This window comes from Oryza brachyantha, chromosome 3 (genome assembly GCF_000231095.2).
Source record: "Oryza brachyantha chromosome 3, ObraRS2, whole genome shotgun sequence".
Taxonomy (NCBI): Eukaryota; Viridiplantae; Streptophyta; class Magnoliopsida; order Poales; family Poaceae; genus Oryza; species Oryza brachyantha.
The window spans coordinates 15,348,035-15,372,727 of record NC_023165.2 but is presented as its reverse complement, the minus strand read 5'-3'; the positions used below and the strand labels follow the sequence as shown (position 1 = coordinate 15,372,727).

The following is a 24,693-nucleotide window of genomic DNA, read 5'->3' as shown; positions in this document are numbered from 1 at the left end:
ACAAATAAAAATAAATAGTCTTAACTATGCAGCGGAAAAACAAAATATAATGCAACTTTTCAGAGAAGCGACATCATCAACACAACACCACAAGTAGCACTTGAGTGTGGCAACTCGCCTAATCTTCGAACGGCCCTTGTCGGACACAGCTTTGGCTTCTGGAGAAAAGGGGCAAAGCAAGGCTGAGTACAATCACCATACTTAACAAACCACCAACAAATATAAGGCAAATGCATAAGGGTGTACAAAGAAAATACAGCTGGAGGCTCACTTTAGTAGAAGCAAAATATGATTTAAATAAATAGTAATTAAATAACAATATTAAACCAACCACTAGTCGGTGCTAAACCACACCATGCTAGGCCCAACGCTAATACTTTGCTAAACCACACTGTACCAGTGTCCCCACTAATACCATATCAAACCACATAGTACTAGCTCAACTATCTTAGCAAGTTTTGCCATTTTTGTTTAATTATGGAAACATTGAAACTAATCATGTGAATCTCGATCGATCATCCAATAATCACGGAAACAACTATTTAAACAGTTTTACTCTGATCAGAGATATACAACTTTATACAGAAGACACAACCCCACGTATATACCTTTACGCCAACATGTTACAACGATATCCCGCGAAGAGGATGTGGTGTCTGTAGGGGTGGCCCGATCGTTCGGTAAGTTGAGATTCCTACAATTTGTAGAAAAGATGACTACAACCGTATGAGACGTTGTTGTGTTACACCTTAGCGACTGATACACCTCTCAGATGATTGTTGATATTGCTAGTTCGGATCAACCTTACTCTTGCAAATAATCGAAAACAAGCAAGAACAAGATAAAAAAAGCACTGATTTGCGAGATATGTGAAGAATGAAAAAATGAATCTCAATTAAAGTGGGGTTCCCAAATAAGTAGATGGGCGGTTGATCCTACACGCGTGCTGCAAGGAAGTAGCGTAAGCTAAGCTTACTGTTTTCCCCGAATCGAACCACTATCCATATCCTCTTCTGATCATATTTCTTCCTTCCTATCTGATTCAACCTTTATCACTGGTACGATTCCATTCCCTATCCGATTCAATTTTGACTATGGTTCGATTCAGAATCTGTTAACAATTTTTCCTTATCTTGTCTGATTGAATCTTTAACCTGCCGTATCCAAGTAAGCGCATCTGCATTAATGGTAAAAAATCAAATTTTGATGTTAACATTGTGCGGCCACATCGACATGTACTTCTGCACAATGCCCACGCGACCACTGCTATGGATGCTCTAGATGTTTTAATCATGTTTTGTAGTTTTGATATATTCATGCTAAATTGTTAAGTTCTTTTGTATAGATATCTAGATCATAGCCATGTGTGATGGTATTGTTAGTTTACATATTCATTGTCATGATTTATTCTATGAATAAATCAACTCTACATATTTCGATATTTTCAACAATCCATGAACCTTATTGTAGAAAAAATAAATTTGGTATTATTGGATTTTCTGATGCACTGTCTGGAAAAATATGATGGTTTGCACTTAAAGAGATGCTACATCAAGGCCACTCTATGGATGATGGCTATAAATATGTTCCAAATTAGTAATGCCAAACCTGAAGGAGCTCTGGATGCTAAAAAGAAAAAGGAATCGAGGATGCTACTACTCTTTTGTGGGATTTAGTCTTAGCCTTCTTGTTGATCGTCTACGCAATGTTTATACGTAGATGAAATATACAAAGGTGTTCTGGGATGCATTTAATACCAAATTCGGTACTACATATGCTAGCTATGATATGTGTGTGGAAGAACAGTTTCACAACTACACAATTGCTGACAACCGTTCTATAGTCAAACAGACTCATGATTTACATACGATTAAGGAACTCGAACTCCTAAAGTATGCTTTATTCAAAATGTTTATGGCTATGTGCATTATCGCAAAACTATCTTCTTTATTACAAAGCTTCATCACTGCAATAAAACATAGGAGACATGAGTACTCCATTAAGGGATTCATTTTGTCTCTTGATATTAAGGAGAAAGCTCGGGCAAAGGATGCTATGTCTAAGGGCGATGATGGGTAGTCTAGTGGCAATGTGGTGCAAAAGACTGCAAACAAGAATGGAGGGAAATATGTCAAAGCCCAATAGAGCACCAACTTCAAGAAGAGTAGAAACAACAATTAGGATGAGATCTATGTGTGTAACTAGCCTAGTCATTTAGCTAAGAAATATCCATAGTTCAAGGTAATGAAGGCACATGTAGTACATACATATAAGTCTATCAATGTCACTATTGGAGACGGAATCATGTATCATAATTTACTTATTGTTCTGACAGTTAATCAATCTATAAAGAAGAAGGTTGATAGGGAGCCTATGTACATGTTTATGTTGACATCTCATTATTTTATTCATATCACATCAGTTGAGATTCCTCTGTCCAAATGAGGAATGGGTCGTATGCTACTATTTATGATGTTGACATTGTAGATCAGAAGTTTATTTCGGAAAAGATCGTGTAGCTGAAGAACATATAACATGTCCCTACTATCGACAATAAACTTGTTAGTAGCTGTTGTTTATGTACAGAAGGGTTTAAGATGGTCTTTGAATGAAAGAAAATAATGGAACAATTGCTCATTTGATCTTTATATGAAGGCTGACAACCAAATTGACCCTATTTTTTGGTTTGCTTATTTGACCTTATTTTTTCAAAAACGAAGCCATTGTTTGACCCTCTTATGCGTACACGATTAGGTTTGTGTTTAAGAAAAAGAAAAATAACAATGCAATTATGGTAAGATGAAAATGCCCCTCAGTTAAGTGATGCTAAAACTAACCCTATCTCTCTACCGCCCGTTTTACCAATTCATCTACTGATCGGGTAAGGGCGTAGGCGGCGGCATGCATAGGCAATGGCACACGGTAGCACATGACATGAGGAGTGAAGGTGGGCACATGTTAGAGGGCGGAAGAGGCGGCTGGTGCCACGCATGAAGGGATCAGAGAGGCGGTGGCCCATTGGGGGGAGAGGTAGCAGAGGCAGGAGGTGGGAGCGGGGAGAGGTGACGGCGAGCTCGGAGAAAGAGTCCCATGAATCCATCCTGTCAAGCTCGAGCTATGTGAGGGCTCCCAGTGTTGGTCGATTTTTTTGTTAGACACCGGATAAAAGAAATTAGAGATAGAGACTGGCTTAAAAAATTCGGAATCCACCATAATTGTTTTTTTACCGTGCCTTAATCCTACTCAAACAAGAATTAGAGATATAATAGGAGTTTGTTTTGGTGATCGGTAGAATCAGACTCTGTACCAAATACGAGATAAGCCCCCGACTCCCACTAGCGATATGAATACAGAGGAGGAGGGGACGCCCAAATCCAACGTACAAAATTCGTAACTCTAATGGCCCGATTGCTTGGAGCGCTAGAAGGGAGTCATGTAGTAATCTCAGGACATCGCAAGTAAAGAGCCAAAGGTCATCGATACCAGATCAAGGAGAGAACTCCTACTGCAAGAAAGATCAGAGAAAAGAAGAGGAGAAAACTGAGCAGGAGGATTAATTCAATCGCAATGACTTCTCAACCAGGTCAGTAAATCGATTTAATTTTGTATGAGCAGAGGTGATCAATATTAGCCTAAGATTAGAAATTAACGTTGGACAAGATAACCCAACACCCACTACCAGTGCCCACGCCGTTTGTCAAGCCAGGTGAGTCGATGGTCGGCAGCGGCGCCAATTATGTCTAGGATCATCGTCGTGCGACATCCACTCGTTTCGGGGTCTGTGTCTGCCGCTACTACCGCATCCACGGTCTTGCTCAACGTCACCCTTTGATTCAGTTCTTTTTCGTTTTTGCTCTTTCCTCTCTTTTGATCAGTTTGTGGTGATGACGATTGTCTTCGCTTCAACTGCAGCTAATGCTCAGGTCAACTTTGTTCTTGACTACTCTTGCTTTGCTTTGCTGACGACGTGTTGCTTACCGTGTGGTGTCTCGCTTCTGCTTATACTTATAAGCTAAAATTTTAATCTTGAATCTAGAATTTAGAGTTGATTTTAGGTTTTTCATTGTAATTTATTTTTAACCTCTGCTTTTATATAGTTAAGAACACTTATATGAAAATTTTATCCACAAATTATTTTTTGTTTACAAATATAATGTTTGACTTTTTTTTAGAGAAAAGGCCAAACAATGCAGGCCTATGTTTTCTGATATGCATTTAAAATTTTTAATAAGTAATTGTAACTTCTTTGAAGCAAATACTAGAATAGTTCTCCATTATGCAAAAAAATGCAAACATTCAGAATATAAGCATAGCGTATGCAAATTAATGCACGGGTTAATAAATTGGTTCAGTGGCGGAGCCACCTCCGAGAAGGTCGGGCAACTGCTCGGGCTGTCACCAGTATTTTCACTGTATTTACGTGATAATAAATGTAAAAATTTATACATTACTAGGACACACCTTGGCCCCGTTCGTTACCTCCCACTAATAACCCATATTTCCTCGTTTTTCGTGCGCATGTATCCCGACTATTAAACGGCGTATTTTTTGAAAGTTTTCTTTAGAAAAATTGCTTTAAAAATTCAAATTAAATATTTTTTAATTTTTCTAGTTAAAAATTAATTAACTATGTACTAATCTATTATCGTGTTTTTCGTGCCGGTTAACAAACGACCAGCAGAACGCAGCCCTAGTCACCCAGACAGCAAGATTTCACTGGCTCCACCACTGATTTGGTTTGTGTAGATATACTCACTCTATTCCAAATTGATCATCGTATAAGGTCTGGGTAAAAAGACTAAGAATCTATGTAATCAGCATTGGAAAAGTTATAGAGTCAAATCTCAAGCTCTACATATACATGCAAAATCAAAATTTGCAAATCACATCAAGATTGATTGGATAGATGCATATAAGTATTTAATGTACCTGTGAATCTGTGGAACCCTGATTTTTTATATCAGAATTACTCATGTTTAATTTTACCAATCCCTGGATCAAGTAGTTGGCACACACGAGTCAAGTTAAAGCATACACCTCCTAGTTCTAGATCTAGATCTAGATCTTGTCATATAAATACGAGAGAATAAAATTTTTAATGTACTAACTTGGCATGTCTGTTTAAAACAAATTAAAGTAATAATATTACGGTTTGTATATTTGTACGTACAATTACTATTTTTATTACAACTACCGTAGACATTTTCAAATTACAAAAATAAACTAAAAAGGATTTTGAAATAAATATATTCACATCTGTAACAATCTTCGTAGACGGATGGACCGTTTATGAAGATAGTTATGCCGTGTAGGGGTTACATCTTCGCAGGCGGACGGACCGCTTGCGAAGATAGTAAAAAATGGTCTTCGCAGGCGGGCGGTCTGCTGTCCGCATGCACAGATAGTTTCCCTATATAAGGCCCCGCCCGCGGCGCCAAAGTTTCTAAGCCCAGGCGGAAACCCTAAAAATTTTGACGCCGTCAGGCTGCCAATTTTTTTCGTCGCCGCATGCCGTCCTCCGCCGCCGCCCGCCTGCGCCATCGCCCTCCGACCGTCGTCCTCCGCCGCCATCCTCTGAGGCACAAGCAAACGACGGTGAGCTTCGGTCAGTGGGGCTTTGGCCGGCGCTCGGCGGTGGTCGAGGCGGCTGCGGCCCCTGCGGGCAGCGGGCAACAGGGGCGAGGTCGCTGTGACCTGTGGGCAGTGGGCATCGGGACAGGCGAGGAGCCGCCGATCGGCCGGTGGCGCCACGACGGCCGAATCCCGAGTTCCTGACTGCGGCGCCAACCGCCCGAATCCCCGAATCCCGTCCCGACGGCCAACAGCGGCGTGCTCCTGAGGAGGCGAGGTCTGCGGGCCTGAGGAGGCTATGGATTTTGCGTTCCTGTTTGGCTGTTTGGTTCTTGTAATCTTGTTTGATCTGTGGTAGTGTAGTGTGTAGGTACTAGGTGTTTGATGAATTGCTTGTGCGTGTGAGGGTAGCAAGCTCGCTTTTTTTCTTCACTGATCGCTACATCCTGTCCTCCTATTGTTTGAACAGGAGAGGAAAAGGAGCGATAGTCCTAGTTTTATGTTATAATTCGTTAGGTTAGCATGTGTTTAGGTTTATCGTTCTCAAATTTTGCACATCCGATCTATTGTTGGAACATTTGACATAAATTATTTAGGATATTTTGATTTTAATATACTGATCAGAGTATCAGTGGATACATGTTTTGTCTCAGCTTTAAGCTATGAGCTCATCATGCAAAGCAGTATTCTGGGTCCTTGTTAGTTGCCACTACTTGTTATTGATGAGTGTTGCATTCCATCTCATGTGTTTCAGGTTTCAAAGTACAAGAAGGGACTGAGGAATGAGCCAAAAGCCTTGAAGCCTGTTGCCGTAATTGTCCGCTGCAGGTAAGCTTCAGCCAATGCGTTTTCTGAAACCCTTTGCTGTTGTTTCATTGCGATAAATTCAATCTATATTCCAATTTAGTAAATTATGATATTGACTTCAATTTGTGTTAGATATGATATATCGTAACATCACTAAATGGTTGATGTTATACAAGTCAATCATTGAGATTTTAGGTATAAAATGTCTTTCTTAATCATTAACATTTCAAATACCCAACCTCTAAATCCTGCACCCGCTACTGCTTGCTTTATTTCATCTTTGTAGTACTAGTAATCGAAGGGCCATCAAGAACCAATATCATGTGGGTAGGAGTTTATATTAAAATGGAGGTCGTGATGCATCTGGTCGAGGCCCTGCAGCACCGTGCACATCCTACCGAAGGTAGGGTCTTGCTCACTCCGGGCAGACCGAAACCTACTGACCATGGAATTGGGTCCACGACCAGCGTGATACCGGTAAGCCGAATGCCGAAATGTCAGGTCGTGCCTAGCCCTGAGCGTTGTCATCAGACTGTAAGCAGCTTCCTGGCAGGCATGCTCATGCGAGGCTCCGGCTCCTTCTGCTTCCAAGTTAGGGAGGAAACCGGGGATTCCATGTAGCTCCAATCTGACTCTGTGGGGAAACTCGCCTTCAAGAGGGTGGATCATGGTGTACTCTGGCTCATAGGGGTATCCTGCCGTGAACGAGACTCTTGCCAACTCTGCCACGAATCCAGCCATTCCAAGTCCACGATGATACAAGGGGTGGTCAGCCATCTAAAGAACACAAGGATTTGGAATCAATAGATGCAAAATTTTGTTTCAAGATAAATAAATCACAAAAGAAACAAAGTAAATAAAGTTTTACCCGTAAATCGATTTACTCACGCTTTTCAACAAAAGGGGTATTGTCTTTTTAAATGACTCACGCTTTTGAAAAGCAATAACCCATTTTCAAAACACTCTAACTTTCGCAAACGATGCACAAACATGAATACAGGTAATTGAATACAGTAAAGGATAAGTAAATAACAGTTGTAAAATACCACAACACTGTCCAACGTTACACCACGTTGCAACAGGCCCAACCACTACTCAACGTTACACCACGTTGCAGTAGTCCCGAGTGAAAACCAGTTTACTCAAGTTATTAAAGGTTCGCTAATCACAGTGAAGCTGGGAGCTCGCCTGTAACCATGAGCACGGCTATTCGAATAGATTATACTCTGATCAGAGGTGCACTACTGTACCCACAAGACACGACTCCACTACACTTGAACGTGCGCCGACATACCACCATGGTATACCGGAAAGGAGACCGTGATAGAACCCGTCACATAATCCTCCCTATTTAATCGCACCACACTTCAGGTCTCACCCCCTCCTTTACACCAAGTCGGGCAGTCCCCGCTTGTGCTTTGGTAGATCCGGAAGCAGCAGAGGCTTTCGTTACACCACGATTGCCCGTCCATACTCCATCACGCCTACCCTTGCCTCGGTACGTCAAATAGTTCGAAGTCATGCTTCAAATCCCACCTTACCCATTTCGGCATGTGGTTAGCACTTAATTACTTCCAGGGTTTCCCGTGGACCAGTCCTTAATTGCCATGGGTGCGACTCTCAAAACCATGCACCCACAGCCCACCATTATCAATATTTTAGTTGACATTAACCTGAACCGGGTGTTGAATCATTATCTCAGCTATTCGGAACTAAGCATGATTAAATGTGATCCCATGAGCTACTTGTTCTAAGCACGGCTAAGCATTAACCTAGGCCTAACATTAATCAAGTTACCCCTGGTCTAGCAATGAATAAAGTTGGATAAACAACGGCATAGTAATAAGGTTTACCCGAAAATAACATTCAGTAAATACTTTAATTAAAACAATGCATATTTGAATAAATAAAGCGGGGAATTTGCAATAATGGGTTCAATATGATCAAAGATGAGTGTCACTTGCCTTGCTCTGGCCCCTGGGGAACTTCGGCGACGATCTCGAAGTAAACCGGCTCTTCGGCAGGGTCCGAATCTAAGAGACAAAGCACAAAAAATAAAAACAGGCACAAACTCTACTGAAACAGCAGAAGAAAGTATTTTTAATGGATTCTTGAAAATTTTATGAATTAAATGAAATTTGAATGGACCTAAACGGAGACTAGATGAATTACTTATGAATTTTAGAAGTTTTCTGGGTTTTTTAGCTAAACAGAAAAGTCCTAAATCAATTATTGCGCAATTAATGGGGCTGCTGACGTCAGCGAGGAGAGAGGAAGCGCTGACGGCTGACAGGTGGGGACCATTTGTCGGTGGGAGAGAGGGGAGAGGAGAGGCTGACACGCGGGCCCCACGGGAGGAGAGAGGGAGGAGGGGCGCGGGGCAACTGACGGGTGGGGCCCGCTCGTCAGCGAGGGGGGAAACAGAGAGGGGGAGGAGAGCGCGGCCGGCGGCGGGAGCTTCGGGCGGTGCGGCGGCGCTAGCGGATGGCGGCGGCGCCACGACGATGGCGACGCGGTGACGACCGCGCACGAATCAGCGACGCAAGGGCGCGGTCGAGAGGGGGAGCGGTGGCCGGCCAACACGACGGCGACGAGCACGCGACGCGCGCACGGCGGCGAGAGGTAGCAATGGGTGCCGGCAGCGGCGGCACGGCGACCGCGTGGTGAAGGCGGCAACGAGGGAAACACAGCAACGGCGGAGAGGTGGCGCACGACGCCCGGCGACGGCGCGGGTGGTCCGGCGGTGACGGCGAGGACAGAGGAGAGGAGGAGAGGGAGGTGGGGACGCTCACCGGCGGAGGCGAACGCGGCAGAGGGTCGGCGAGGAGGCGGGACAGGTGGCGACGTCCGACGGCGCGACGGCGACGACCGGGCGATGGGATCGGGTGGCAGTGGTGAGGTCGGGTGCGGCGGTGCGGCGAACGACGAGGGGATGCGCGGGCGCTGGAGATGCCCACCGTTGACGACGAAGGCGGCAGCAAGTCGGCGACGGCGATGCGGAGGTGATGACGCGGCTGGACGGCGGCGAAGGGCGTCTGGCAGCGAGATCGAACGGCGGCGGCGACGAGGCAGCGTGGCGGCGGCTCGGGCGGAGAGGAAAAGTGGGCGGCGGTGGGAATTTATAGTGCGGGGAGGCCGGCTAGGGCGGGGCCGAGGTTGGAGACCGAGTCGGGCGCGGCGAGGTCTCGGCGGCGGCCGTTGCGGCAGCGGCGGACTCGGACTCGGCCGGCGCGGCGCGGGCGAGCTGGCGAGAGCGCGCTCGCTGACAGGTGGGCCCCACCTGTTAGTGGCGCGAGGGAGGAGGGAGCGGCAACGGACTTCGCGGCGAGCGCGGCACGCGAGCTGGGCCGAGTGGCGGCCCAGGCGGAGGGAGGAGGCGCGCGCGGGAAGAGGCCGGCTCGGCTGGGCCGGCCCGGGAAGGAGGAGAGGAAAAAGGAAAAGGAAAAAGAAAAGGAAGGGAGGAAAATTGGACTTCGGCCCAATTTGAGAAGGAAGATAAAAAGAAAGGAAAAAGGAGGGAAAAAGGAAAACCCCACTTTTGCCGAGTTTTAAATTAACTTGTTTGGCCAAATTTTATACTTCTGAAATTTGAGTTTAAATCCAGTTAATCGATTTGCGAGCCTTGATTTAATTAAATTAAGTTCTTTTAGAGGGATTTCTTCCAGAGTTAATTAAGCCGATTGTTATTTACGAATTTCTTTTTACGATTTAAGGCTTAGGACAAAACTCCGGGTGTGACATAAACGAGTGGACCTGCGCCGATGAAAACATGCAAGCCTACTAACAAGAGGTGTGCAAACTTGAAAATAAGTTCGAAGGACTCGAGCTAGTCCATGTCCTACGGCACAACAACAAAGCCGCCGACGAACTAGCCAATTTCGGCTCAAAGCGGCTACAGGTGCCAACCGACATATTCATCAAACACCTCATAAAGCCTACAGTCGAGAAGAAGGGCGAACCTGAGCCAACCCCGGGTGAAGCAGAAGATGCAGGAGACAACGGCCAACCACCGAACTCCAACGACCGCACGGTCGCAGTCCTCACTTACGATTGGAGAACCCCGGTTATCAAGTTCCTCACAGAGGATGTTCTCCTGACTGATAAAGCTGAAGCTGAATGCGTCGGCCGACGAGACTATTGCTATATCATGTCAGACGGAGAGCTCCTCCGGCGAAGCGCGTCGGGCATTCTTATGCGTTGCATGCTCCCTGACGAGGGTAAACAAATACTCCAGTTGATCCACTCGGGCCTCTGTGGCAACCATGCCTCGGCCAAGACACTAGTCGAAAAGGCTTATAGGCAAGGGTTCTTCTGGCCAACCGCCGTCACAGACGCACAAGAGTTGGTCAGAAAGTGCGAAGGGTGTCAATTCTTCGCAAGGCAGACACACGTGCTAGCACAGGAACTGTAAACTATCCTGATCTCCTGGTCGTTCGCCGTCTGGGGACTCGACATTGTCGGGCCCTTCAAGCAGGCACCAAGAGGGTTCACCCACCTGTTTGTCGCAATCGATAAATTCACCGAGTGGATAGAAACAAAACCGGTCACCACGATCGACTCGGCACATGCGAGGGACTTCATACAAAGCATTATCTACTGCTTCGGCATTTTGAACCGTATCATTACGGACAACGGTAGGCAATTCATCTATGGAATCTTTCAGGATTTTTGCGAGGAGCGTGGGATCAAGATTTGCTACGCCTCCGTAGCACACCCGAAGAGCAATGGGCAGGTCGAGAGAGCTAACGGCATGACCCTTCAAGGAATCAAAACTAGAGTCTTCGACCGACTACATCCCTATGCCGGACGATGGGTGCAAGAGCTACCACCAGTGCTTTCGGCACTCGGCACATCCGTCACCGCGCTACAGGACGATTGCCTTTCTTCCTTGCGTACGAGGCAGAAGCAGTTCTACCCACCGAAATCGATCACGAGTCCTTCCCATACACAACTACAACGAATCCACGGCAGACACGGCCAGGGAAGACGACCTCAATAGGCGGGAAGAAGCCAGAGATATCGCGACCATCCAGTCGGCGCGCTACCTGCAAGGACTCCGCCAATACCACAACAGGAATGTTCGTGGGCGGGCATTCCTAGTCGGCGACCTGGTCTTACGCAAAATACAAACCATCGAGGATCGGTACAAGCTCCCCAATCTAGGAAGGGCCTTACGTCATAGCCCAGGTCACTCAGCCTGGCTCATACTAACTAAGGATGGAAGACGGAAGGCTGTTGGAGAATTCATGGAACATCGAACAGCTACGTCCCTTCCACACATAGTCGATATCGTGTAATTTTTTCTTTTTAAACATTCGACTGCCCTCGCCGAGTGGTCCCCACTCGGGAGACCAGTCGGGGGCCACAATGTACTCTACCTTCGGGTTCTTTTTAATAAAATCTACTGCCAATGAGCTCTCTAACTGTCGATTAATCGAAGTCTGGATGTGGTGGCACATCTACTCGGCCTCACCTTGCTTCCTACCAAACCGGGTAACACTACGCTAAGCTCCGCGCTGGCTAAGTCCGCTCGGGGGCTGTTGGGACAGGCACACGCCGAGAGGATAACTCTTCACATGACGACGAAACACACGATAGCAAAAGACTCTAAAGCAAATAGATCAAATGAAATCACATCACAATAATTCGCTTAGAACATGGTTAACTACTACAAGTTCTCCTACTTCTTTACAGGCCAAGGTCGTCTGCGACCGATTCTGCAGCCTTCTACGCCTCGTTGACGTACTTCATCGCCGTTGCCTCGTCGCAGTCGGCTGCAAACCCGTCGCAGACGGCATCAACCTCCACCCGGGGATACAACGACTTTACGATCGCGAGAGCATGCAGCTAGATGCCATCTTCGCTGTTTCTCGCAACTCAGCGCTGTGAGCCATAGGCATCTTCTCCAGCTGCTGGACTACCCCGTCTATGCTGATAGATGAGGAGGCTTGTGCCAACAGTGGCGTCGCCCTGAGCACATTAAGGGCAACTGTGACGAGACGGTCCCGAGCCAACTCGGCTTCCTGGGTCCTGGCCTCAGCAGCCTCCACCATAGACTTCGCCTGGGACTCTGCCTCTGCTAGTGGCATACGAGTCAGGGATCGCTCGGAAGGGAGAAACGAAGGAGGGGGCAAAGAAAAACTTACCCACAAGCTCGGCGATGGTGGTATCCTTAGCCTTCTTAAGACGAGTGCATTCGGCTTCTAGCACAACCCTCGAGGCCGATAGCCGGGAGCGCTCAGCTTCAAGCTCGGCCTTCACCGCCAGCAGCTTGGAGCACTCGGCCTGCAGCCCACTGTTCGCCTTCTTCAATTCCTTCTAGGCGGCATCTTGGTCTGGCAAAGGAAGATAAACTTCAGTCACGCAATGAAAAACAACAACCAGAGTCAGATCGTCGCACCTTTAATCCGGGTGTGACTCGATACTCACTCCACGTGGAGATCGGCTATCTCACCTTGCAGGCGGTTCTCCAACACCTTCGCTCGTTCCAGGATCTCGTCACGATCCTGACGTAGAGCGTTTATATCTCCCAGCTATGGATCAATCAAGCGAAGGGCCTCTGACTTTGCCTTGGAGCATGCCTCGATTCCCTAAACAGCGTGACATAAGCTAACGGGATCGCACACTTAGGGCAATGGTCGAAGAACATACCTTCATCAGCTTGACTGACTTCTCGATATACCGCTCGATCTTGGCAATGTCCTCCGAGTCATCCGACAGGTTGATCTTGACCTGCTCGGCGCGGCCCTCTCGGGCTCTCGGAGGGAGCACTGCCGGGATCGTCGCCATGACCAGCGTAGCGGAAGCCCCGACACTCGGTTCCACGGAATCTGTGGCCAGTGGCACTGCAACGGCATCCGGCTCCACGGTCGGCGCCGGGGTAGTAGCCGGGACGATCGCTAGTATCGCCTCGATGGGCGGCCCAGCAACAGGGTCAGCTGGCGAAGTGCGGATCGAGCCAGCGACGGCCGCAACAATGGCAGCCGGTGGACCCAGGGGCTGAATGTCCCCGGAGCCGGCCGGTGTGGCCGGGTCAATGTCGCTCGACTTCCTGAAAAAGTCAGGTGATATGATTTCAGCAAGCATAGAAATCCTAACCGGATCACGGCATAAAATTGAGTTGTGTTACCTCGGCCCCGTCTTGAAGGCGGGTCTCCTCAGGCACCTCAATAGAGACGGGCTCGGAGAGCGTGTCGAGGCCGGGGCGTCCTTGTCTGCTGGTGGCCCGGTAGGCTCCGCATCAGGATCAAATGCCAGTCGCTTGGCGGCGGGCTCGTCAGCCGAAGCTTCCGCCCCCCACTTGAGCACGGGTGAGGCCCAGCTTGGGGGGTAGGATAAGTATTGGTGGCGGTCCTGCAAAAAGGAAACATAACTTGAACACGACAAGTTGAAGAAAACATCCAACAAGCTGGAGGCGAACCACCCAGGAGAGACGAAGGACTCACCGGAGGGGGAGCATTCCCAGCATGAAACGGCGACGGGAAGCCGGCAGGGATAGCTGGAATGTTAGTGTTTGGGGCGAACAGCCATCGAGCCCTAGCTTGGATGGCCTCCCACCATACCACCTCTGCTGACTCCCGAGTCGGGTCTTCGCTCCCGGTATAGTCAAAGGCAAACCGGACCCGATCCTTCAGGGGTTGGATCCAGTGCCGAATGAAATGTCGGGTCACCCAGATGCCAGTTAAGCCAACAGACTTCAAGTTCTCAACCAGGTTGAGCAACGAGTTTACTTGCGGCATTTCTTCATTTGTCGGGAGTGACGATAAAAGCCTCCCGAGCAACAGGAGCATGGCCAACAAAGGAAGGAAGGGAGTCAGCAAGGTTAGAGCGATAAAACCAGGCCGCATGCCAGCCCTTAAGGGAGGTTTTCATGGGCAGAGATAGCCAAGCTTTCTTGCTCCCCTCACGGGGCTGAATACCGGCGTCGCCCACCACCGATGGATGATTCTGGTTCGGTTGAGGCTTAACGGTGAACAAATGGCGGAAGAGGTTGAAGTAAGGGGGGATTCCAAGGAAGGCTTCACAGGTATATACAAATACTGCAATCTGAAGAATGGAATTGGGATTCAAATGATGCAGTTCGATCCCATTAAAATCCAACAATCCCTGGAAAAAGGAAGACACCGGTAGCCGAAACCCGCTCAAAGAATGGCACGAATACAACTACTTCCCGTGAGTCGGGAGTAGGTAATTCCTCACTATAAGCGCCTTAGTACCCGGCCACCTCCTTGCTCTAAATCAAGCCAGCTCCAGAGAGGGCGGAGAGGTTCTGGTCGGTGACGATAGAGGATTGCCATGCGTGCAGTGGCAACATCTTCCCTGAATCCGCTGGAGAGGCCATTTGGGACTCTCTTCGGTAGGATTGAAGGGAAGTGTGGGTGCGATGGGCGGAGGAGAGGCTGGAGCTCTGGACGCGGAGGCTAGGGTTAGGTGCGCGAGAGATCGCGGGAGCGAATTAGGGCTACAGTGATTAGCAGGACGGAGAAGAAGATGAACGGACGGGGTAATTGTAAGCTTAAATAGCTGCTAGGCCTAATAGCTAGAAAATTCCGTTACCGGGCTAATTATTGTTATGTTCCCCTGCGGGTAAAGCGGGCCGAGATTTTTTGGTGCTGGCATAACCGATACCATGTTGTTTCTAAGGAGTGTCGTGAGTTTCATAATGGTAATATGAAATTCGTGATTTCCTTCAAAATCGGGAATCAACGGTACACCATACTCAGGCAGGCGTCAGTCGATATCGCCCATGGCACTTAACTGCGCACCTTAGCCTATGCCTAAACTTTGAGTAAGTCCGAATACACTCGGTGCTAACTACTCGGCTGTAACGGTTAAGCTAGTCGGCTAAACCTATCCCATGGGCAGAACATAGCTGAAGGCTATATGTCTGGAGAAACACAGCACAAGATCGTTTCTAAACCACTCAGGCCCGGAAGCATTTGAAACGGTGCAACTCGAGTCGGAAAAAATCTACTAGGTAACAATCCATAGATGACTCTATGTTTAATTCTTACATATTTAAGCATAGTGTCAGGGGCTACACCTATTAGGTGCATCTTAATGTCTTCTTCCGTTCGGAGCCATCCACAGCCTCTACAATCATCACAGAGTACTCGGGATCACTCGGGAAGCACTCGGGGAGCACCTGAAAAGCACTCGGGAAATGTCAAGCATATAGCGTTGGGATACACCTGATGATCAACGATCTGCATGGATGACTTGTGCTCCTCTGGACGACTCCGAGGGCTGCTACGGGATACCTATACCGGGGGTATCCGGAGACTATACAAATACGTACGGTCAATGGGGTACCGAATAGGAAGGAGAATATATCTGTATGGTGTTGGTTAGGAGCCCGGTACGTACCGGATTGCATGTCGTGTACTTCGGACCCGAGCCATAACCGAATTAGGATAGATCTTAGACTTACTAGATTAGGACTCTATCATATCTGTAACCCTTCCCCCACTATATAAGGGGTACGGGGTGCCCCCTTAAGGGCAAGAGAGATCCATCTGCGCAATACAATCGCCAAGCAGGAGTAAAGTATTATCTCAGCACGTCGAGAGCTTGAACCTGGGTAAACCCTCTCCCTCTTCATCATTAACCATCGAATTCGAAGCTTGGTAGCCACCCCCGTAAGATTATTGCCGACCCCGATCATCGACAGATACCAACTCTGTAGAACCTTGATTTTTTTTATACCAAAATTCCTCGTGTTTAATTGTACCAATCCCTGGATCAAGTAGTTGGCACACGCGAGTCGAGTTAAAGCATAGAGTAGCACATACATAACAGAGTCTCACATGACTTCATTACACGGGGCACTTGGCCGAATAAGAGGGTCTGAGCTTGGTAGCACATTATACAGAAGTAGTAGGAAAGCAAGATCTAGACAGTTGGACTCTACAAGCAATGACTGGAGGGCGAGGACCTCTAAGCCTCTTCTCCTTCGGTGAATTCTTCGTAGCACTCGTAAGGATCTACGACTGGTTCATCCTCAAGAGCTGGTGGTTGCTGTTTTAGCAAGAGTGAGTACAGGGTACTCAGCAAATCACCATGGAAATATGCATATGCAAGGCCACAACAAGGAAGGTTGTAGGGTTCTTTGGCATAAAAGTTGCTTTCTCAAATAGTTTTCACAAAATCTATTTCTAGCATTAGGTTCCATACCATGATTGTAACTAAATAGTCACGAAGGTTCCGTCTGTCATCCACTAATGGTTTTCCTTCATGGCATTCATGCTATCTTCAGAATAATTCAACACCTTACCTCTCAAGTGGTGGATTACCCAGACAACACGTATCATCTCTTATTTGCATCAACCATACTCATATTTTGGATTTTCCGGCTTGTTTCTCAGCCGAGAGGGGAGGGCGTTCCGGAGCAGAGGAGGGGGGAGAGGGATACCGGCGGTGACACAGTGGCGGCGGCGTGGCGCAACGGGGAGGCAGCGCGACAAGTGAGGCGAGAGGGGAGGGGCAGTGGCAAATGCTCGACTCGCTCCCCCTTTTATAGGCGAACCAGCGAGGGAGGGACGGTAAAGCAGCGGGGCGGTGAGGTGTCGGTGTTGTGGCGGCAGCAGTGAGGCGACATGGCAGCGGGGATGGAGATGGCTCACGGCGGCGGCTGACGCGGCGCGGGGGTAATCACGGCGGCCGTGGCGTGTGGGAGTGGCCGCGGGGCTGGTGACAGCAACAGCTCACAATAGCAGTTGGTGCGGCGCGGCGGAAATCGTGACGGCCAGGCTGGCGACAGCGATGACTAGTGGCGGCGGTGGCATGCTGGGCACGACGTGCATGTCGGCAGTGAGGCGGTGGCTCGGCGAGCATCGCGGGGTGACGACGGGACGACGGCGTGCACGGGGCCGACGACGCAACGGGTCAGGGCGCCGTGCCGAGGGGGTCGGCGTGGTGGCGTGCGGTGGTGGCAACAATGGCTGGACATCGGCGGCGGCGATGTGATGGTTCGACAGTGTGGCGTGCGGCGGGGGTGGCTGACGTGGTGGCATGCGGGGGTGGCGGCTGGCGTGGTGGTGTGTGGGGGTGCCGGCTGGTTCCCGTGCCGACCAGGGAAGGGGAGAGAAAAGGAAAGAAAAGAGAGGAAAAAAAGACGGAAAATTTTGAATAAATTGAAACAGAGATTTTGAGTTGAAAGGAAAATTTGCAAAATTTTCAGGATGTTAGAGAATCAAAGAGTTGTTCGCACTATAATTAATATATAATAGTCTTAATTCTCTTATATGATAATTGATTTGGGATGGAGAGAGTACATCTTTGTTAGTTTCTTTTGCTACTATCAGCTACTGATCAAGTCAAATCACTTTCTGCGCTAACGCACGAAGCCTCGGTGGCGATGACAATGGGTACTCAAAGATAAGAGGCCACTTGGTGGTGGTGAGTGGAGACCGTGGAATTGCTCATCTCCTCTCTTGCGCTAATTAACAAGATCAAGTATTAGTTCGTGCCAAAAGGGAGTCTAAAAAGGATGATGCTGACGTAGAGTCACTAATAAAAAAAAAAAAAAGGCTGCTTCCCTGGTTCGAATATTGGGGATTTGGGGGCGTTTGTTGGGCCCAACCACGGCACGTCCAGCATACGCGAAAGTTCACCTTTTGAGAGCAACAGATTGTGTAGGTACATGCACACACACACAGCAACAGCTTGCCAAGTTTTGGCTTCAAATTTTGGTCTGCAGATGAATCTAGCTATAGCTACATACTAACCGTACCAATGATGATGCAACTTTTAAGGCTGTTGTTTTCCCATTGCTGTCCTGTAATCCATTTCTTGTATGCTTCCCATGTTATGATGATTAAACATGGCTTTGGAATATATATATTTCTTTTTTTTAAAAGAAAAACTACTTGTATCTTGCACCATGTGGTTTCTTCTTGTTCAACGATTTAACATCGTCATGTTTTATCTATTCCTTAATTGCATGCATACCACTAATAGTAAGTTTATTAGTTGTTTCCACTCTATACCATTAATTCACTAGATATTTTTTTTACCAGAAATTCACAAAATCTTCTTATAGGCATCTAGGGACTGGATTTATTGATGACCTTAATTTTGTGTTCCTCAAAACTATGAAAAAACACCTTCCTATTACTCTCTCAGTTTTTTTAGTTGACGACATTGACTTTTTTATATATCTTTGACCATATTGTTCGTCTTATTCAAATTTTTTGTGTAAATATACAAAATTATAAGTCTTTCTTAATGTTTTTATTAATAAATCAAATCATACCAATGGAGTTGTGATGCAATGAAACTCACTCCTATATACAATGGAGTTATGATAGTATTGTGGTGAACGTGTTTATTGTGATTTAAGTTATTTTGTATCATTTATATATAGTATGGAGTTGTTGGTATGAATTGTTTTCTCATTGCAACGCATGGGCACTCAACTAGTTATAAAAAATTAAATAAGACTAATGATCAAACGTAGACTAACTAAAAAACAAAGGGAGTAGTTAGCAAGTTCTTTGTTTGATGTTGCGAAAGCCATACCCCTCCTGCATTATACTCGAGTGCAAGGGCCTGGGGGGATTCGCATCTCCCACTAGGGCCGCCTTCAGGCCATCCTATAAGTTAACTAACCCTCTATCGTTTTCCGCGCGCACGCTTCCCGAACTGCTAAATGGTGTATTTTTTGCAAAAATATTCTATAGGAAAGTTGTTTTAAAAAATCATATTAGTTTATTTTATATTTTTTTAATAATTAATAATTAATTAATTATGTACTAATCTATTACTGCGTTTTCCGTGCCAGAGCATAAGTTAACTTATACCCCTCTACCGAACGGGGCCTAGATATCAAAAGCAATATATAATGCTTGCATGCGATGGTGGGCTCTTAACCTAGCACTTGCATATATGCATGCTGGACCAGCACAAGAGAGATCGATCTATAGTGGGAGCTCCTTTTTATGTTAGTGCCATATACTAGTATATGCATATATGCATATTTTGTAGAGCTAGGAAGGACAATCCCAATGAAAAAACTAACACGGTTACCATAGTTCCGTAGAAACCATTTTTCACAATGAAGATGTCTTTAAGTAATAATTGTTTTCTCTTTCTCTCTCTTAACTCTATATTATTTCACTAACGGAGAGCGTGACACATGTCTCCTAGAAACTAATGGTTTCTTTCCAATGGTGAATTCATAGTTTCTTGGTGTATTGGGTGAAGATAAGACTTGCTTCTTCATGAGAAAACCATTTCTAAGTTTTTTCCTCTCTTTCTTCATTAATTAAATTATCATGTCATCATTTTGCTTATCTGCCAAACTATTTAATGAGAATAGAAATCATCATTAATATATCAATAGGAGTGCCCTAGCTTATTACTCCCTTCGATAATATAACGTATGTATTCCCCTGTCGACGTGTCCTACTAAAATTTTGCAACTTTTAGCATTTAAAATTTATCTTAAAATATAACTAACTTCTCCTCATACATTGTAGTATTTATTACCAATCAGTCACAATATTTTACCATTTAATTTCTCTAGCTACGTACTTACTTCTCTCCAGCAATCAAAACATTCTTCCATTTAATTGTATCTAGCTACTTTTTATATACCTTTTAATTAATATTGTGTTGAACTCTCAAACTTTTTATATTTTGGGACGGCTGGAGTAACTTTTTTTTTTTTTAAAAAAAAGGACAGATCAAGAAGGAAAAGAGAAAATGCGTTGATGCCCTTATTTGAATGCACGTGCCGTATCTTGATCGGTGTACGTAATGATGATATTTGTGTATAAATTTTAAACGCCACAATGCTAATATACGTATGGACGGACGGAGGGAGTAGCTAGATGCATGCCTGTACATATGCATATGCAGCATATCCATGATTTAATTTTGAGCCGTTGTTATAGAACTTCCAGATTATGCATAAGCTGATCGATTGATCTGCAAGAATCGGCATTTCCATGTTGTGGCCAACCAAATAATTGAGATCTTCAGATGCCTATTGATTTGTTAAGCTATATGTGACGTTTTGAGCAAGAATTTGCTTCCTAGGTTCTCAAGTAGATGATGTACCAATTAAAAAACATCCAATTAAAATTTGATACATTAAATCATAAATAGATATAAAACAATTAGGATTTAATTTATATAATTATATTAGTATAATATATTCGGTTATATATTTTTTATTGTTCTCTTAATTTATATACTTTAAAGAGTAATTATGAAAGAACTGTCATGATAAATCTACTAATATAATAATTATATATATAGATAGATAGATAGATAGATAGATAGATATAGATATAGATATTAAAAAAGGACCAGTAACTATTTTGGCAGGTTAAATTGTTATAATCTGCTATTTTAGTATTAAATCGATCAGTTTATACTGTCCTTTTTTTCTGAACAATCAATATAATAGAGATGCTAAGCTGACTAAAAAAATTATTGTTAAGTTGGCAGAAACAAAGTAGGGGAAAGAAGATGGATATATACTTAATTTAGAGCCAAACTACACATACAAACTAAGAAAAAGTACTACTTAGGAGATAAAAAAAGAGAGGTGATAGGATACATAAAGAATATAATATTATTATCATGATAGAATAAGTAAAAAATTAAAGTCTTTTATTGTACGTGTAAGCTAAAAAATATTTGTATCAAATTGGAGTAGATAACGGATCTTGCTCTAACCGGATTACGATGAATCTCGGTTGAGCAAAAAGTAGGGAATAATGGATGGAATATTATAAAGTTAAAATAGGTGGAGTAGAGAGTACTAGTGCCGGAGGGAGCGCGTGCTAGAAAATCAAATCATGCGTGTCCTGCAGGCGCTCCAATCGATCGATCGATCTGCTCAACCATAGGACATGATGACAAGATGCCCTACTGCCACATTCTCTTTTCCAGCCTTCATTCCATAGCGAGCGAGGTATTCGAGATCTATTCCCCTTCAAATCAAATCAAACCGGTCCCTTAGATACATTCACCTTTGTTGCATGCCACCTGCCTGCTTCGTTTACCAAAGGAATACCAAAATGGGTGCAGCTAGCAAAAGGCCGGCTGTCTGTGTTGATATATATGTTCCATCCATTGATAAATATTTATAAATATAAGGGTATGTTTGATTTAAAGGAATTCCAATAAAATTTTCGAGTAATCTGACATCCAATGTTCAAGTCATTTATCGGCTCACTAGGCACGCACACTTATCGCCGCTACCACAGCCCATGCTAGGAGGTAGCCCGCTCGGAGTCCATGCACTCATGCGTGTTGGCACCCATTGTCAAGAACCACAACCATTGTCATCTTCTTGGGTATTGCATTCCATGTAATGCCTGCCTCCGATCGTTGTTGTGTCGTCATTGTAATCTTGCCGTCGATGGAAGATGGACCGGTAGAGCTCAAACATTCGGCTCCCAAGGTAGTGGTACCAATGTTGCAATGCACAAGCTCCTAGGCACTTCCCATTGCAAGCGGCGGTTATAGTCGCGATGGGGTATGTGCATAATCAGACTCGTGTGTACTATGCCACTTGTTAAGTTTTCGTAACTCCGATGGACTAGTTACATTAGAGCAAGGCTAATGATTTCGCCTACTGCTGGCAAAATACAAGTGTCATGTCACATTAAGCTAGCAATACAATCAACTCATATAATTTCACGCCCAGAAATTTACACCAAATTTCTGAACAATAGCATGTATTAAATCTCGGTCCAGGAATCAGCCCGAGTACACACTATGACAAATTAATACACAGTTGCACGACTTAAAAACAAATGAAAACAATTATCTATCGAAATACAGCGGAAAAAAAAACAAGACTAGACCATCTAATCTTCAGCTTCAGCGGGCGATGACGGCTCCACACCACAGGCAATCTCGATGGCGGACTGAATCTCACTTTAACTTTGTGAACAACCTTCTGACTCAGGCTCTGACACTTGCTCTGGTGGGGGAAAAATTAAGCAAGGCTGAGTACAAACCACCGTACTCAACAAGTAACACCCAAGAGAGGAAGAATAATGAATGCAATAGGGTATCAAGGATAGGCTAAGGTTAAATTGCACAAAGCTGTGGTAATTTAGCAAAACAATAGATAAAATAGACTAAAATAAAAGTAAAGTAACATTTAAAATAAATATCCACTGTCCAACGTTACACCATGTTGCAACAGGCCCAAACCACTGTCCAGCGTTACACCACACCGCAACAGGGTCAACCCTCTGTCCACGTTAAACCACGTTACGATAGACCCAAACCACTGCCAACGTTACACCACGTTACACAGGGTCAAACCAGTTCCAAGATTAATCAAATTATAAAAGGTTCAACTAATCCCGGTGTATCTGTCAGTTCGCCCAATAACCGCGGGCACGACTATTCAAATAGTTTTACTCTGCAGAGGTGTACAACTTTACCCACAAGACATGGCTCCCAAGCATGTTACCATGCCCTAACGTATCACCACGATACCTCAGTACGGAAACCATGATAAGACCTTTCACCTAACCCTCCCTAGACAATCGCACCGCACTTCAGGTTTCACCCCCTTCTTTACACCAAGTCGGGCAGTCCCCTCTTGTGCCTTGGTGAATCCAGAAGCAGCAGAGGCTTTCGTTACACCATGATTGCCCGTCCATACTCCATCACGCTCATCCTTGCCTTGGTATGTCAAATAGGGACAAGATAGATTACGAGTCTCACCGTTGCCCACTGTGGCTTGTGGTTAGTACGTGGAAGACTTCCAGGCTTTCCTGAGAACCGATCCTTAATTGCCATGGGCACGACTCTCAAAACCATGCACCCACAGCCCACCATAAGCAATATTTTAGTTGTCATTAATCCGCATCAGGAAATGAATCATGATCACAACCATTAAAGGTCTATCAAAGTTTAATCAATAATTAAATAATTGGTGAGCTAGTTGAACTAAGCATGGCTAAGCATTGACTAACCCTAATTCTAGTCAAATTAACCCTGGAATGACAATAATAATGAGTGGGAATCAACGGATATATTGGTAATTGTCCAATAGATAAATAAAATAAAGTAAATTTGCATAAAGTAATGCATGTTTGAATGTAAAGCAGGGAATTTTATAAACATAGGTTCAATATGATCAAAGAAGGGTGCCACTTGCCTTGCTTAGACCCACGAGGAACTTCTGCGACGACTTCGAGAACGATCGGCACTTCAAAGGGGTCAAAACCTACGACAAACAAGGAAAAACAAGCAAAAACAGACTATAAAACTACTGAAACAGAGAAAGAAACTATTTTTAATGGATTCTTGGTATTTTTTTTATTTAATGAAACTTGAATGGGCCTAAACGGAGACTAGATGAATTACTTATGAATTTTAGAACTTTTCTGGGTTTTTAAACTAAACAGAAAAACTTGAATTATTGCGCAATTAATAGGGCTGCAGACGTCAGCGGAGGGGGAGGTGGCGGCTGACAGGTGGGGGCCGCTTGTCGGCAGGTGAGAGAGGAAAAGGAGCTGACAGGCGGGCCTAGGAGGAGAGAGGGAGGAGGCCGACGGGTGGGGCCCGTCGGTCAGAGGGAGAGAGTAGGGGAGCGGGAGATCGGCTCGGCCGAGAGAGGAGGGAGGCGACGGCCGGCGGAGCGGGCGACGGAGGGCGACGACAGCGGGGCGGGCGGCGCTGGCAGAGGGTCAGCGACGACGACGGCGACGACCGGCGGTGTGAGGACGACGACGGCGGCGACGAGGGCAACGCCGGGTGCAAGACGACGTGCGGCGGCGCATGGCGTCGAGGACGACGGCGACGGTGCGCTAGAAGGCGGGCCAATCGCGCAGGAAGATGGGCGCGTCACCACTACGGCGTGGCGGCGGCGACGTCAGGCGGTACTCCGGCGGCGACGTCCGGTGGTCCACGACGCCCGACAACGGTGCGGGTAACCCGGCGGCGGCGTTGGGACGAGGGAGAGGAGGAGAGGGAGACGGGGATGCTCACCGGCGGAGGCGAAGTTGGCAGAGGGTCGGCGAGGTGGGGGGACAGGGGATGATGGCCGACGACGCGGACGGCGGCGACCGGGTGGATGGATCGGGCGCGGCAGCGGTGAGGTCGGGTGCGGCGGCCACCGTGTGGTGAGAGGAAGCGCGGGCGCTGGGGATGCCCGCCGGCGACGACGAAGACGTGGTTGCGACGGCGGCGCAACGGGACGCGCGATGACGACCAGCGGTGACCGAAGGCGGCAGCGGCGGCACAGATCGATCGGCGGCGGCGAGGATGCGGCGACGCACGGGCGGGGGAAAAGGGTGGCGGCGGCGCGGCGCGGCACGGGATTTATAAGGGAAGGCG

At 46.3% G+C, this 24,693-nt stretch overlaps 1 long non-coding RNA gene across 1 annotated transcript; it reads left to right on the top strand.

The window, feature by feature from the left end:
* Positions 1 to 5,469: 5,469 nt before the first annotated feature.
* On the top strand, positions 5,470 to 18,195 carry LOC121053874. The gene is made up of 3 exons (XR_005811382.1): positions 5,470 to 5,848; positions 6,326 to 6,399; positions 17,724 to 18,195. It is a non-coding gene; the product is annotated as an uncharacterized LOC121053874 (long non-coding RNA).
* The last annotated feature ends 6,498 nt before the right edge of the window (positions 18,196 to 24,693 follow it).